General features: G+C 46.4%; 1 protein-coding gene and 1 pseudogene across 1 annotated transcript in view; one reads left to right on the forward strand and one right to left on the reverse strand.

Annotated features, from left to right (window-relative positions):
* The window catches only part of CDH23 (cadherin related 23), a 427,421-nt gene that overhangs the window by 7,366 nt on the left and 403,335 nt on the right, over positions 1-16,720 (forward strand). The window lies entirely within an intron of this gene.
* On the reverse strand, positions 10,718-10,992 carry LOC118993430 (40S ribosomal protein S27-like; annotated as a pseudogene).

Consider the following 16,720-nt stretch of genomic DNA (forward strand, 5'->3'; position numbering starts at 1 on the left):
AATAGCTACAGATGGTCATGGGAGCTACCCCAGAAAACTGGGGATCATTGACATGCTAAAGGCAGAAGATAGGATGGTTGGGGGCGGCCTCTGGAAGGATGGGAAGTTGTGGTCCTTTGCCACAGACCTGGCAGGGCTAGGGGCAGGAATAGTAAGGGGAGGAGCCCGTGTGCCCACAGGCAGCCTCCCCAGACATTGTGCTTAGCCGGCATTGGACACCGTGTCCCCTCTTCATAGGAGACCCAAGTGAGGCTTGGAACGGATACACTATTTTAGAAAAGCGCTTTGTCTCTGGGGTGCATGCATATGTGCGTGTTTCCACATCTGTGCACACTTTCCATGAGAAAGATAAGGATTAAGTTCATCTTCCATTGCTTTTTTATACTTGGGAGCTTTCCAAGCAAAGAGGAAGTTGGTCTGGAAAGCTGAGGTTGTTGCAGCAACAGGGGCACTTGGGGTTGTGACCTCTCAGAGAGAGGGTCTGGCCTGAACAAAGGGGGGGACTGGGTGCCAAGAGGTCTCGGGGTGCTTAGCAGGCCTGGAGGCCTGTCTCCTGTCCTGGAGGTGGGGCTGGGAGAAGTATCTGTGGGCAGATTGCTCTGAGGCTGGGCAACTGCCAGCCTTCTATGCTGTGCTGTCTGGGCTTCACCTGTGACTCACCTGGGCCAGGGTCACCATCAGGTGCCTACGACATCCTGGCAGCTTACAGGAGAGAGGGAGGCTGGCTGGGCAGGCACGGTGGGAAAGTGCACATGCACACTCTGTCTCAAGGGGGCGCCACTGCCAGCACACCTGCCTGTGGTTGTTCAGCAGGTGTTTGGGATGCATGTGGCTGGACACTTCCATATTTCCCAATAATCTAGAAATCCATATTTAAAAACACAAAATTTTCAAATGTTAGCAATTAATTTGAATATTTAAAAACACCACGAGGCCCACTCATTTATTTATCAAGTATCTGTTGAGCCCTGACCACGTGCCGGGCACTGTTGGAGGCCCCTGGAGCCCATCCGTGGTTCCTGCTCTCGTGGAGCGTATACTGTGGGAACACCCTTCGGCAACCCACACGTGGGACATGAGTGACCATTTTCAGCACGACCTCTGTCGTAGACTTAGAGTTTCCGGGCTGGCGAACATGACGGGAGACATTTATTAAGCACCTACTGTGTGCCAGGCCCCAGGTTAACACAGACAGTGTCTCCCTTAGTCCTGACAACAACCTTAGGAGAGAGGGACTCCTGCCACTTGCACTTTACGGATGCAAAGTCTGAGGCACAGGCGGGGCGAGCCGTTCGCCCACAGCTCACAGAGAGGCTGGCTAGGAGGCCGTGGGGTGGAGTTTGAGTCAAGGCATCCGACTCCTTAATCTTCACTTGTTCCTCACCCTGTCCTTACTGCACTTGGAGAAGGCTAGAGTCACATGCCTGCCTATACAGATGGCAACTGTGCCCAGAAAGGACAAGGGACCCACCTCGGGTCTGCAAGGGCAGTGACAGCGCTGGACTTCCAATCCAGACCTGCCAAGTCTGTTTAGTGTTGTCTGGACATCACCTGTGATTGATCCGGGGCTCAGGTTGGTCATCGGGTGCCTATGGTGCCCAGACATTGAAGAGATGAAGCTGGGCAGTGATTTACATATGCGTAGGAGTAAATGAGGGGGACATCTCATCAGCTCAGAAAATGTGGGCCAGCTTCTGTGACCAGGTCACCCCATCAGGAAGACCATGCACTCCAGTGCTTTCTGTACTTGCTTGGACCTGGGGACCTAAGCCAGACCCTCAGCTCTGCCCACCGGTAAACCAGGAGGTTGAATGCAGTGATTCCTACGATTTAATGCCAGCCCCACACCTTTCCCCCTGCTACTTGCCAGGATGGCCCACGAGCTACCCTCAGTATTCCTGGCTGAGTGGCCTCAGCCTGGACTCTGGGTCCTGGCCTGTGTAACCTCACTGCAGGACCACAGATCCGCCACGCGGTTTTCTCCTGTTGGAGGTGCACGGTAACCTCGAGGCAGGGAGACATGTATGAATGGCGGAGAGACACCCCTGACGGGCACGTGAAGACTTCAGTCACAGTCCTGTGTTGGCTCAAGTGCTTTTACTCTCGGAGCTGCAGTTTCCTCATCTGTGAAGCAGGAGGGGAAAGCCCATGGGCCTGTCCAGCTGGTTCAGGAAGTAGGGGCCTCTCCTGAGATACACGACTGTGCTGGAAAATGAACTGTGACATATAGAAATAACAATAAATAAGTTAATAGGTAGATGGACAATTAACTTATTAGTTATGACTACGTATTGTATGTACCACTATGACTTGACCTACTATGCAGGAGTCACAAAATGTAGGCAGACAGATACTTAAATAACATGAAAATCTCTAAAACCAACAGCGGTGTCTTTGGATAGCTTAATGACTTAACACCCACTCTATCAACTTGATACCCATCTTTTAGGGAAACTGTACAAATCAACAGATATTTATTAATCACCTACTGTTTGCAGAGCAGCGCAAGGCACACTATGGTACAGGGATAGACGAACCATGACCTTGGTTTTCATGAACTCTCACGCTTATTCAGAGGACCATATTTAGTAAATCCAATTCAGAATGTGTGTGTGTGTGAGAGAAAGAGAGGCGAGGGGGGAGAGAGAGAGAGAAGGGGAGAGGAGAGGAGAGGAGAGGGGAGGCTTTGGGGTCAGTGAGGACCAGCGNGGAGGGAAGAGAGCAAGCCCTGTAGCTCCTTTTGGAAGTTTCAGCATCACATGCCTGACTCAGCCAAGGTTTTCCAAACTCTTTGCTCTTCCTCACTGACCCCAAAGCTTTCCCCCTCCTCAAGAAGTGCTGTGTGACAGCTGGGGGTGAGTTAGCACAGGGATGGCTGTGTCCTAGGAAGGGGACAAGAAGGACGGGGGGGAGTGTATAAGGAGTGGGGGTTGCCATAGGCGAGACCTGCCAGGCTGGCTGATGGACCAAGCCCCGCCTGAGGGCTGTTGGAAACTGGAGCTTAGACCGGAAGAAGGGAGCCCATGAATTATACAGCGGGAGGGAGGCTGTTAACTAGGTGACCTCGTTGCACCTGCGTGTTTCACAGCTTCCCGAGGAGCCACTGTGGAGGGCCTGGGTGTCAGGCAAGGGCAGAGGCGAATGGGAAAGGCCAGGTGGAGACACAGCATCTCCGTTTTCTCCTTACCTTCCTGTCAGCTGTCTGGCTCAGAAGTTCTTGGTACTAACAGCTCCCTTTCCTTCTGGCTTCGACCCAGATGGCCTCAGCTATGCGCGTGCGCTCACACACAGGTGCACTGAAACCCGTGCACCTGAGGCTCCTTAGTAGCAATGGCTGAGTGTGGGAGCAGGCCTCTCCTGGCGCACTGCACCCTGTAGGCCTGGTTTCTGGGTCTGGTTGCTGACCTGGGAGCCTGCCTGGCCTCGCTCCTGGGCACAGATGTGCTGTCACTTTTGCCAAAGTGGCGCCCTCTTTGGGCTTCTTCTGGCTGCCATGGAAAATGCAGGCTCCTGGGCAGGACTCCCAAAGCCTTGGCCTCTGACAAGGGAAGCGCTGTTTGAAGTAAGTGGGGGGCAGGTAATCCCGACTTTTCCTTCTTATGCTGTGGTTTCTGTCATTTTAAGTGTCTGTCACTGGAGCCAGGCTACAACAACCCAGACCTGAAACAAAGGAGCTTTCCTACCCCAGACCTCCCAGAAAAGCATAGAGAATCTCTGGAAAGAGTTGAGGGCCTCCCTAGGACAGAGCAAGGGAACTGAGCTTAAATTGCAGCAGCAGAGCTTAAAGGCAGACCTGAAGAGAGACTGCTTATACGAGGTATCAGATTGTAGAATTCCTGCCCAGAAGTGGGCCTTACCTTGCAAAGAGCTGTTTCCTTGGCCTGGGGTGGGAAACAGAGGGCCCCTGGCCAGTGCCTAGAGTGGGAACAGGGCCTCCCTGCCTCTGCTTTCTCCTTTGTTCTGAGTGCTGTTGGTTTCCGGTCCTCCTTCCTAGGACTGGAAATGGACTTCAGTCCTGAACCCATACTTCAGCCTCAGCCTGCTTCCCCAGGCTTGAGCCCAGGCCCAGCAGCCTGGACTTGGCTGCTACCCTCTAGTCTTAGAATTAGGCATTCATGAGGTTATTTACCTCCCTATACAGCTCATCTCTGTTCACAGACAGACAGATACATCGCTTGTCTGGAAGAGATGGGGGCATCTCTTTATTTGTGCCTGCTCTTGGTGGGAGTAGCTGGGGATCCAGCCACCAGACCATCCAGGATCAAATCCTAGTCTTATAATTATAGCTGTGTGACCTCAGGCAATTTAATTAATCATGCTGTTTTTCAGTTGTCTCACCTGGAAAATAAGGATGATAATAGTACCTACTTCAAAGGATTATTGGGAGGGTTAAATGAGTTATCCTGTGTAAGAGGCTTATATGCATGTACCCACCATATAGTGAATGGCTGACGAATGCTGTTACTCATTATTGGTATGCTGCTGTTACCCTCTTATCCTCAGCTCCTCATTTCTTGAGGTTCAGTCTTGCAGGCTGCCTGGGGGGGCTGGTGGTCGTGGTGGTTAGGAGTAACCATGAGAATGTTCAACAGGGGCGAGAGGGAGTGAGCACTCTTGGAAGTCTGCATGGAGGAAGAGGCCCCAGAGGCTGTGGCTTCTTTCTGTGCCCACTGGCACTGGCCTCCTGTGAGAGGAGGGTGGGAAGAGAGGCAGGGCCGCGTGTGTTTAGCGGCACTGATGTTGCCAATTCAACTGGGACATTTTCGTCAGCTTTTTTATTGAAGTATAGCACATAGAGGAAAAGGGCGGTGGCCACTCCCATGCACCCCTACCAAAGCAAGGAGAAAGAAGTGGTCAGGAGCCATCTCCTTGTCACTCCTCCCAAAGGTGACTCCTCTCCTGACTTCTAATATCATGGGTTCACTTTGTCTGTTTGTAACTTCATAGAAATTGAATCATGCAGTACGTTCTCTTTGTGAAGTTTCCTCCTGTTCACATTATTTGTGAGTTTCATGCTGGTGTGCGTAGTTCATGTTTGTTCACTCTCATTACTGTGCATATTCCATCGTGAACGTGTACCACAATTTACCCCTTCTACTCTGAAGGGGCGATTGTCCCCCTGCCCCAGTTTTTGACTATTATGCAAACAGCTGCTATGAACATCCATCATGTGGTTTCTGGAGTGCATATAAGTATATGCAATTCTCTTGGGTATCTTTGACTCTTCTCGTACCAATACAGGTTTTATAGTACAATTACTACAACTTTATATGTGTTGTCTTGCTATCGAGTAGTATAAATCCTTCAGGTTCATGTTTCTTCAACACTTTTGTTTACTTTTGGTACTTGGCTTTTGCATATAAATTTTAATCAGCTCTTGAAATTCCACAAAAACCCTGCTGAGATTTGATTAAGACTGCATCACAAATATGTAGGTCCCTGTGAGGAAAATCGACATCTTTACAATATTGACTTTCTGATTCATGAATGAGCTATACTCCTCCATTTTCCTAGGTCTTAAATTTCAAGAATGCTTTTTACTTGTCTCTGTAGAGGCCTTATACTTCTTTTATTAGATTGATGTCTCTGTGTTTTATGTTTGTTCATACTATTATACATGATATTTAAAGTTTTTCATTTCTAGTTATTTGTTTCTGGAATATAGTAGTAAAATTGATTTTTAAAATATTGATGTGTATCCAAAAACCTTTGTTAAATTTACTTATTAATTCTGGTAGTTGGTCTATGGAATTTTTGTTTTTGCCACACAATCATGTTTTCTATAGATAATAGCATTTTTATGCTTTCTTTTCCAATGTTTGTATCTTTTTTCTTGCCTTATTGCAAAGACTAGCACTTCCACCTAATATTGCACAGAAGTTGTGGCAGTGGCCATGTTTATCTTTCTCTAGTATTGAGGAAAAAGCACTCAACATCTCACGATTAAGTATGACACTGGCTGTAAGTTTTTGGTAGGTGTCATTTACCAAACTAGGGACATTTTCTTCTATTACTTTACTTTCAAAATCATGGTACAATAGACATAATGTAAAATTTACTATTTCAGCCATTTCTGAGCATGCCTTTCAGCGGCATTAAGTACATTCACAGTATTGTGCCACCATCACCACGATCCGTTTCCAAACTGCTACTCATCCCAAACGGAAATGCTATAATCTCTGTGTCTATTAACAATAATGCTCCTTCTCTGCAGCCCCTGGAGACCTCTGTCATATTTTCTGTCTCTGTGAATTTGCCTATTTTAGGTATTTGTGTAAGTGGAATCATACAATATTTGGTCTTCTGTGTCTGGCTTATTTCACTTAGCATGTTTTCTGGGCTCATCTGTGTTTATTATGTACTAGAATGTCACACATTTTTAAGGCTGAATAATATTCAAGTTTATGTATATACCCTACTTTGTTTAATCCATTGCCTGTTGATGAAACAGGTGACCATCTGGATTGCCTCTACCTTCTGACTATTGTGAGTCGCACCACTATGAACGTTGGTGTGCTAATATCTGATTGAGCTCCTGCTATCAGTTCCTTTGAGTATATCTCTGGGAGTGAAATTCCTGGGTCATATGGTATTTCTACACTTAGTTTTTTGAGGAACAATCACACTGATTTCTACAGTAGCTGCTTGATTATATAGTCCCATCCACAGTGCACAAGAGTTTCAGTTTCTCCTTATCTTAATCAAATAGACACACTCGTTATTTTTTTAACAATAGCTATTCTAACAGGCATGAACAGGTATTCCATTGTGATTTTGATTTGTATTTTCCCGATGGCTAGTGATGTTGAATATATTTTTATGTGGTAATTGGCCATTGTACATCTCTGATGGAGAAATGTCTGTTGAAGTCCTGTGCCTATTTTTAAATTGGGTTGTTTGGTTTTTATTGTTGAGTTATGAGTTCTTTATATGTTCTGGATATTAATTCTTTATCAGATATATGATTTATAAATATTTTATCCCATTTTGTAGGTTGCTGTTTCACTCTGTTAATAGTGTCTTTTGACACATATAAGTTTTTAGTTTTTGATGAAGTCTAATTATTTTTATTATTATTGTTACCTGTAGTTTTGGTGTCATAGCCAATAAATCATTGCCAAGTCCAGTGTCATGAAGATTTCTCCCTAAGAAGTTTATAGTTTTAGTTCCTACATTTAGGCTCTGATCCATCTTTAGTTAATTTATATATATGGTGAAACCAAGAGTCTAACTTTATTCTTGTGCATGTGGACATCCAGTTTTCCCAGCACCATTCGTTGAAAAGACTGTCCTGCACCTGTTGAATGGCCTTGGCACCCTTGTCAAAATACAATAATCACATATACAGTGGTTTGTTTCTCTGCTTTCTATTTTATTCCATTGGTCTATGTTCCCGTCCTTTCCTGTCAGTACCACACTGTTCTGATTATTATAACTTTGTAACAATTTTTAAGAGCATAAAGTGTGAGTCCTCCAACTTTGTTCTCCTTTTTTCCAAGATCGTTTTGGCTATTTGGGATACCTTAAAATTCCATATAAATGTAATGATGGGTTTTTCTATTTCTATGAAAAACACCATTGGTATTTTTTTTAAAAATCCTCATCTGAGAATATGTTTTTATTGATTTTTGGGGGTGAGGAGAGAGAGAGAGGCAGACATTGATGTGAAAGAGAAACATCAATTGGTTCCCTCCCATTTGCAGCCTGACTGGGCATCAGATCTCCAACCTAGGTATGTGCCCTGACCAGGAATTGAACCCACAAATTTTTTGGGGGGGTAGGACGATGTTCCAATCAACTGAGCCACCCAGCCAGGGCACCGTTGACATTTTGACAAGGGTTGTATTAAACGCGTAGATTACTTTTGGTGATACTGTATTTTAACAGCATTAAGTATAGGATCTTAACAATATCCAGTCTTCCTATTTCATAAACATAGATGTCTTTCCACTTATTTATGTCTTTTTACATTTTTAAGCAATCTTTTGTACTTATTTTTAGTGTTCAAGTCATTTGCCTCCTTGCTTAAATTTATTCCTAAGTATTTTGTCCATTTTGCTGCTATTGTAAAAGGAATTGTTTCCTTAATTTTCTCTTCAGGTTATTTATTGCCATAGATATACAACTTATTTGGGGGGTGCTGGTATTATATCCTGCAACTTTGCTGAATTTGTTTTTTAGTTCTAACAGTTTTTAAATGGACTCTCTCTTGTATTCTATATATAAAATTGTATTATTGGTGAATGGAAATAATTTTACTTCTTTCCAATTTGTGATTGGAAATTTATTGCCTTATTACATTAGCTAGAGCTTTCAATACAGTGTTTAATGGAAGTAATAATAGTGGGCACCCTTGTTTCGTTCCTGGTCTTAAGGAAGCCTTTAGTCACTGAGTACGATGTTAGCTGTGGGTTTTCACATGTGGCCTCTTCTGGTTTTTGCTAAAAGTTTTTTTATCAGAAATATGTATGGAATCTTATACAGCCATTGAAATGATCATGTACTTTTTCTTCTTTTCTCTGTTCATGTGGTGAATTACATGGATTGATTTTCAGAAGTTAACCAACCTTGTGTTCCTGGAATAAATCTTTCTCATGATGCATTATTCTTTTCATAATCCCTTGCCTGCTACTGGAATAGCGGCACCAGCTTTCTTTCAGCTATGTTTTGCATGGCATATGTGAATGTTAATGTGCTATTTAAGACTCTTTTATCTGTGTTCATGAAAGGGATGGATCTGTGATTTGCCTTTCTTGTGATATTCTTGTCGGATTATAGCATCCAGTTATGCCGGCCTCATAACACAGGTTGGATACTATTCCTTCTTCTCTTTCTCTGCAGGAGTTTGGATAAGATTTCTGTTTTTTCTTAAATGTTTAGGAGAGTTCACTTGAGAAGTCATGTGAGCTTATATTTCTTAGTAGGAAGATTTTTCAGTACAATTTCAATTTCTTTAACAGAAATAGCACTATATTTCTATGGTTTTATGTGTAAGTTTTGGTTAAGTGGTATTTTTTGAGGACCCATTTTATATAAATCTTTAAATGAGTTGACCTAAAGACCTTCACAATATCTCCTTTATTGTCCTTGGGTAAGCTTTGGGCGCTATAAAATCTGCAGTGTTACTTTCCATGAGGTTGGCAATAAGTACCTTCTCGTTCTGTTCATTGTCTTGCTGGTCACTGAACGTACATTTTTGATAGTCTTTTTAAAGAACCATCTTTTAGTTTACTGATTCTTGTTTATTTAATGTTGTTTTCTATTTCATTGATTTCTGCTCCTATTAGGAATTTTAAAATTGCCTTCTATTTTCTTTGGGTTTACTATACGAGGTCTGTCCAGAAAAAGTCCAGCCACTGTTAACATAATGAGAACAGTTTGCACAGCATCATTGATATAACCCGGCAGCCAAGGAGAGTGGACTGGAATGCGCATGTGTGAACAATGACAACTTCCCTGTGCTAGTCAGTGTGGGGGGTGGGTGCGGCTAAGTGAGCATGTGTACTGTGTGGCTGTCACATTCAAAATGGCTGAGCAAACAGAGCAACGAATCTGCATCAAATTTCATGTTAAGCTTGAACGTTCCTCCACGGAAACTGTTTGGGTGATTCAGAAGGCTTTTAGGGACCATGCAATGACTGCAGTACAAATAACTATGCGGCACAAATGCTTCAAAGATGGTCAAGAATTTGTTGAAAGTGATCCACGTTCTGGAAGGCCTGCGACAAGCAGAACCCTGGAGAACGTGTGTGGGTGGTAATCAATAAGGATGGGCAACTGCCAGTGTGAGAACTAGAAGCTGATCTGGGGATTCCAAAAATGACTGTGTCCAAGATGCTGATGTAGGATCTTGGCATGAAAGGTGTTGTGGCAAAATTTATTCTGCGTCTTCTGCTACCAGAGCAGAAGGAACATCATGCTGCCGTTGCTAATGACTTGATTCAAACCTCTGCTGATGAACCAGATTTCCTCAGGAAGATCATCACCAGAGATGAATCATGGGTCTACATCTATGGAAACAGAGGCCCAGTTGTTCCGATAGAAGTCGCCTGCTTCTCCACACCTGAGGGAGGTGTGGCAAAGTCACAGTAAGATCAAACCCATGTTTTCTATGTTTTTTTGATTGGGAAGGTGGTACTCCTGGATTGTGCCCCTCTAGGCCAGTCAGTTAGTAAGGATTATTATCTCATTGGCGCTCACTCATGCATCACATCTCGTGCAGAGTTTTTTGCAAAACATCAAATCACCCAGGTGACTCAGCCCCACTACAGCCCAGATTTGGTGACCTGTGACTTCTGGCTTTTCCCAAAACTAAAATCACCTTTGAAAGGGAAGAGATTTCAGAATGTTGATGAGATTCAGGAAAATATGACGGGGCAGCTGATGGCGATTAGGAGGACTGTGTGAGATCCCAAGGTGCCTGCTTTGAAGGGGACTGAGGTGTCATTGTCCTGTGTACAGTGTTTCTTGTATATTGTGCCTTCTTCAATAAATGTGTCTGTTTTTCATGTTACATAGCTGAATACTTTCTGAACAGACCTTGTACTTCTTAAAATACTTTAAAAATTTTTTTTCTAAAATCTGGATTTAAGGCTATAGATCTTTCTCTAAGCACAAAATTTGTACTGTGCCACAGATTTTAATGTCATGTTTTTATTACTATATGGTTGAAATTATTTTCTCTTTGTTATCCAAATGTGTTTTTTGGTGTAGTTCTCTACTCCTCAGCCTGATTCAGGCACTCCTGGTGCCGCCTACTTCGGAAGGAGCATCCATCTGAATGCCTTGCTTTTCCTCCTGTAGGCTGACAGAGGACGGCTGAGCAGTCAACACACAAAACTACTGTTTGTGCATGGCCGAAGACAGTGGTGATTTTATAGCATCCTGGGCATTTCACATCCTTGAAGTAGGAACGGGGGTTCTGCACCAGGCGCCTCTCGTGTGCCTCTTCTCTGCTGGGCAGGGGTGGAGGAGACCCTTAGTGAGAGGCATGCTGTCATGGGGAGGTTGTCACTGCTGGAAAGGGGTTGAAAGTATTTTCTAATTTCTGTTGTAATTTCTTCTCTGATTCATGTGTGTGTGTGTGCATTGCTTCATTTCCAAAAATTTGGGAATCTCCTCATTTTTTTCATTGTTGTTTTTGAGCTTAATCTTCTATAATCAAGGAATATACTTTGAATGATTTCAGTTCTTTGAAGTGTTTTGAGAGTTACTTTATGGCTCAGCATGGTGGATTTTTATATTATCTGTTGCCTGATGAGAGTGTTTATACTGCTCTTATACACAGCATTCAATTTTGTCAATGAGGTTAGATATGTGAATCATGTTGATCAGATGTCAGTATCCCCACTGATTTATTTTCTGCCTTTTCATTAGTTTTTGAGGAAGGTGTGCTCACATCTTCCATTATGACTGTGGACTTGTCTATTTTTCCTTCACCTCATTTGCCCCACACAAAGTCTCTAACCTATAGGAAAATGCCATTGGAGGGCAGCCCAGATGTAAAAGGCCTAGTGAAGTTTTGTGTGATTTTTAATTCTCCTAATTTTCCATAACAGTTTATCATAAAAGTTTTCAGGTGTGCAAAAAGTTTGAAAGTCTTGAACAGTGAACACCCACAAATGCACCATCAGGATCCTACAGTTTATGTTTTGTTGCATTTCTTGTATCCATCGTCCATCTTTCAAAATATTTATTTGGGGGGCTGCCTTTCACAGTTAGCTGTGTACCAGCTCAGTCCACCCCTATGTGCTTTAGTATGCGTATCATTCAGTGGTCACCTCAGTGAATTTTAAAGTCGAAAGTGGGGACCTAAGAGCAAGTATAAATGACCCACGTACATGGATACCAGGGTGGGATGGACTAGGAGAACAGGGCGGGTGGGTGAGGCAGGGGTGGGGGTGGGTGAGGGAGGGGAGAGCAATGGCAGAAAATTGGGACAACTGTGATAGAATAATAAAAAAATTTTTTAAAAAGCAGAGACCTGAGACTTAATTCAGATATGAGGAAAGCTCTTTGAGGGAGAGTGGGCAGAAGATGGTGCCACCAGAAGGATCTCACCTGGAAGACCTGAGATGGGGATGGTGCGGCCAAGGGTCCCTGTCACCTGCCCAGCTGCAGGGATGGGCCTCTGTGGGAGACGGCAGACTCTGCAGCCGGGGGCTTGTGCGTAGGGTGGTGTGCTGAGTGAGCGGACGGCGTGTTCCAAAGGGCAGGCGCTGGCTGTGTGCCTCTGCAGGCCAAAAGCCCAAACAGAGTGGAAGTTCCTGGAGGCCTGCTTGGGGTCATTAAAAGGAGAGATTTGTCTTTCTTTGTCTTTTTTGAAATACCAAACTATCTTTTAGCATTTTTTAAAATTTATTCTTGGGTAGGTAACCTAGCACATACAGAAAATCCAAGAGGCTTGAAATGGAATGCAGTGAACTGTCCCTCTCTGCCCTCTCTCCCGCAGCCACTAGGCAGCCCTGCCAGAGGCAGCCAGCTTCTGGTTTCTTCACCTCCTGTCAAAAAGTCTATGCACACACATATCGATGATGACGATACCACTGAGAATAACACTTACCGAGAGCCTACTGTGCTTGAGCTTGTATTCCAGGTATTTTACTTGCGCTACCTCATTTGATCTTGGTAACGGCCCTACGACTTGGGTTATTCTCTCCATTTCAGAGGAGGCAGAGAGGTCATGTCACCCAGGCAAGCTCACACACCTACACGGGCAGTCGGGACGTGAGTCCAGCCTTGCGGGACGTCCTGCTCTGCCCCCTCCAGTGCTCCTTGGCACCCCCTCTGCCAACAGGTCCTTCCAGCGGCCTGGCGGTAGTACACTTAACAGTGCACCCGTCTGGCTGAGGAGGCTGCGGGCTTTCGGACCCTAGAGGACATTCAACCAAATGACACCCCCAAAGGCTTCTCCGCAAATAACTGTGTTTGTTTCCCCCCAGCTCTGGTTTCTGCAGCTCTCTGCCTGTGGGTCAGTCTCCTTTCCTGTCTGTAGGGGTCTCGGGTGCCTATCCTGCTCCCTTGAGCCCTGAAAGAGGGGCCCTTGGAGCGGCTGTTCTTCCCTCCCTGCTTGCAGGAAGCGGTGAGGCACAGACTGGGCAGTGGGCCCTGCCTGGCCACAAGGTGAGGCCGTGGCTGCCAGGAATGCTCCTTCACGCTCCTTTCCTGGTTGCCACCTGCCCCCCTGTCTACTGGCGTGTCTCTGCCTTCTACCCCGACCCCAGGCCCGGTGTGAGGAGAACCTGTATGCCTGGAGAGGTGGGTGGGGGAACATGTGGGAAAGAGCCAAGTAAAATTCTTCACTAGGAAAAAATCTCATTTTCAAGGAAGTCTTGACAAAATGAGGCATTAAATTACAATTTTTCGGAGAGCATCGTAATTCTATTGCAGACAGCCCTTCATCATGGACTCTGAAAGCTAGGAAAATACAAAACTCATTAGATTAAAATAAACCACCTACTGCTCTGGAGAAAAGCTTATTTATCAATATCAATTTACTTATGATTACTCTGACCTGCAATTTGTTATTTTTAAGAATTATGATTTGTGTATTGCTCATATAGATGTAAAATATTTTTTCTTAAATTGAGTATTTTAAAAAATATTTTTTCTTAGGAAAGGTTAGAAAGTAGTTATTGGGGAGGGCAGAGAGGAAGTATCAGAAAATAAATTAGAAGAGGCTTGGATGGAGGATGGCGAGGAGGTGTGCGTGCGAGAGGGGCTGAGGGGAAGCAGGTGTGGGCAAAGTGAACCCGGAATCATGTGAAGCTTCTGTGCTTTTAGCAGATTTTTGGCCCCAGCTGGGTGGCTGTGGTGACTGGAGCATTGTCCCGAACACCACCAGGCTGTGGTGTGGTTCCCGATTGGGGCACATGCCTAGGTTGTGGGTTCGGTCCCTGGTTGGGGCATGTATTGGGACACTCGCACCAATGGGACACTCGCATTGATGTTTCTCTCTCTTTCCTTCTCTCTCCCCCTTTCTCTCTAAAATCAATAAGCATATACTCAGGTGAGGATTAAAAAAAGAGAGGAATTCTGATTAAGAGGAAGGACATCCTAATTAACCAAGCTGTCCAAAAGATGGAATGCATCCTGTGTAGGTAGTGAGCTTTCCATCTAAGGTTTGCAAGTTCAGGTTGAAGGTCTGTCAGGAAGGATGCTGTAGGGTTAGCAGTCCGATGAGGAACCAGCTATTGTCCTGTCCAGCCCCGTGTTCAGTGACCCTCCAAACAGCACACGCCAGGTCAGACAGGTAGGACCTTGTGGCCAGCCTGGCAGCACGTAGAAGAGAGGGCCGGGCATGGAGCATCAGAGAGACTCCATCTTGAATTTCCTGGTTGTGTGCTCCTGTCTCCAGGTCAGTCCTTGCTGTGCGGTGCCAGAGAAACAGTGTGGGTGCTGGAGGCAGGGCCTCTTGGGTTCCAGTCCCGCTGCCATTACTTCCTGCTGCGAGACCTCCGTCAAGTCGCAGACTCTCTCTGAGCCTGTTTCCTCATCTGCAGAATGGATCAGTAAGGCCCCTCACTGGCAGTGGTTAGGCCTTATAAAGTTATAAAATCTAGCATATAATAGGCACCCCCTGTATGTTAACACCCTTCCCACATCCCTCCTGGACCTCAGTTCCCCTGTCTGCAAAGTGGACTGCCTGCCGAACATCTCTAGGTTTCTTCTAGCTCAAGATTTATGCCAGGGGTTCAGCACTCCTGGTGTGAGGAGGGAAGATGGTTGGAGTAAGGAGCTAGATTCCTGGGGCCTTAAGGCCTCCGTGGGCCCATCTGGCAGCTTTGGCACCTCCATCACCTCCATCACCTCCATCACCTCCATCACCTCCATCACCTCCATCACCTCCATCACCTCCATCACCTCCATCACCTCCATCACCTCCATCACAGCCACCTGCACAGACTGACTGGTTTTCTGGCCAGAGGACCCGCCGGAAGTTCTCCAGGTGCATGTTCTGCCTTCCGGAGACTGGATTCCCATTTCATCCACGGGAAAGTGGAGGCCGAGAGAGGAGAGGAAGAGTATGGTCATCTGTCTCCTCCACTGCCTCTTGCTCCCTACCCTTGACCCCATTTCCTGGGAAGCTCCGTGCATGGGGTGAGGAGGCACAGGGGAAAGCCTTCTGGACCCTCGGGAGGGGCCTGGACCTGGAACAGCCTCCCTGCAGTCTGTCTTTGGCAGAAGCAGCCGTGCTCCGCTTTCCCCCCTCCGCTCCCCTCCGTGTATCCCTTTACATTTTCCGCACCTGAGTCTGAATACCTCCTCTGCTAAACAACGCTTGTGTCAGGCTCCAGAGCACCCGACATGAAAGATCCAGGGCCCTAATTCTAGCGGATTTCAGAGTAGCATGAAAGGGAGACACATGCATTACACATGTGTGTGTGTGTACACGTGTGGCATCCAGAGTGCTCACATGAGGGAGTCTGTCAGTCAAGGGCACAGTCGGGTGGAGGGGGTCATGCTGAAACCAGCTGGTAAAACCAGAGATTCCTCGAGGAGGTGATGGCCAACCTACCCATAGAAGAGGAAAGAGGAGGAACTTGCTGTGCCTTTTGTGCCCCTGCAGAGCCGGGGCTCGGTGACCACCAAATGGTCAACTGCACATTGCAGCTGGGGCCAGGTGTGATGTCGCTGCCACTCTCTGCCCCAGGACCCAGGCAGGTCCTTTGCCCCCAGAGAAGGAAGGCAGAGCGGGAAGGCCCTTGTTGGGTGGGCCCCGGCGAGGAGCACATCTGGACAGGGGTTAGTGATGGACGGGCAGAGAGAGAGCCAGCCGACAGTTCTGGGAGGGCCACCTGGCCTCTGCAGGTGGGTCTGCTTGCTGGGGAGTAGGACCAGGGAGGCAGGGGAGGCTGTGGCCACCCAAACCTCAGTTTTCCAGTTCAGTCAGTTGTACAGAGGTCTGAGCACTTTAGGGTTTTGGGGTTTTCAGGACTTTATCCTCTCTGAGAGTCAGTTTCACTGTCTGAAAAAGGGGGTGACATTCCCTCCTCCAAATGACCGAAAAGGCTGGCTGGTACTAAGCCAGGTGGGCAGGGTGGACACCAGGTGCAGTGTGGTGTGCGTCCCACCTCACCTGCCCTCCAAGAGCAGGTGTGGGGGTAGCGTGTGGAGGGTGGGGAATGTGATGAATGGGACATCAGTGACATGCCATACCTGTGTGACAGGGCATTGCTGTTGCTACTCCTGGGGTCAGTGTTTTGTGAATTGGGCAGAAGAGACGGGGTCGGAGAAAGGGACTGGGTGAGAGGACGTGTGACTCAGTCGGATCTTCACTGAGTGCCAGGTGAGCTTGTGGACACTGTCCTTTAATCCTCATAACATCCAGCCAAGCGAGTACTGTTCTCAGTTTGTACAGAGGGGAAGCTGAGGCTGGGCAGGGGTCTGAACCATGTCCGACCCCTGGCCGAGATGTGTCTTGGTCCAACCTCCTGATGGTTGCCATGTGGAATTGCCCCTGTCTGCTGCCCCAGGATGAGAGACCCTGGTGGGAACCTCGTTCCTCACTGAGCTCTCTCATTTTGGGCTCCTAAGCGACGTCCCTACTAGACCCTGCTGGGTCCCTCTTTCGCAGGAGCTGTGACATTTATAAGCATAAAAACAAGCATCTCACAGGATGATGTGGGGAGGAAGCTGCTGTCAGAGGCAATCTGGGAAGGATTTATCACAACTTACAGGAAAAAGTATCAGTTTACTGTCGAGGTCCTTGGCCTTGCCC

This window comes from Sturnira hondurensis, unplaced genomic scaffold (genome assembly GCF_014824575.4).
Source record: "Sturnira hondurensis isolate 20B ecotype Veracruz unplaced genomic scaffold, ASM1482457v3 Scaffold0008761, whole genome shotgun sequence".
Classification (NCBI taxonomy): domain Eukaryota; kingdom Metazoa; phylum Chordata; class Mammalia; order Chiroptera; family Phyllostomidae; genus Sturnira; species Sturnira hondurensis.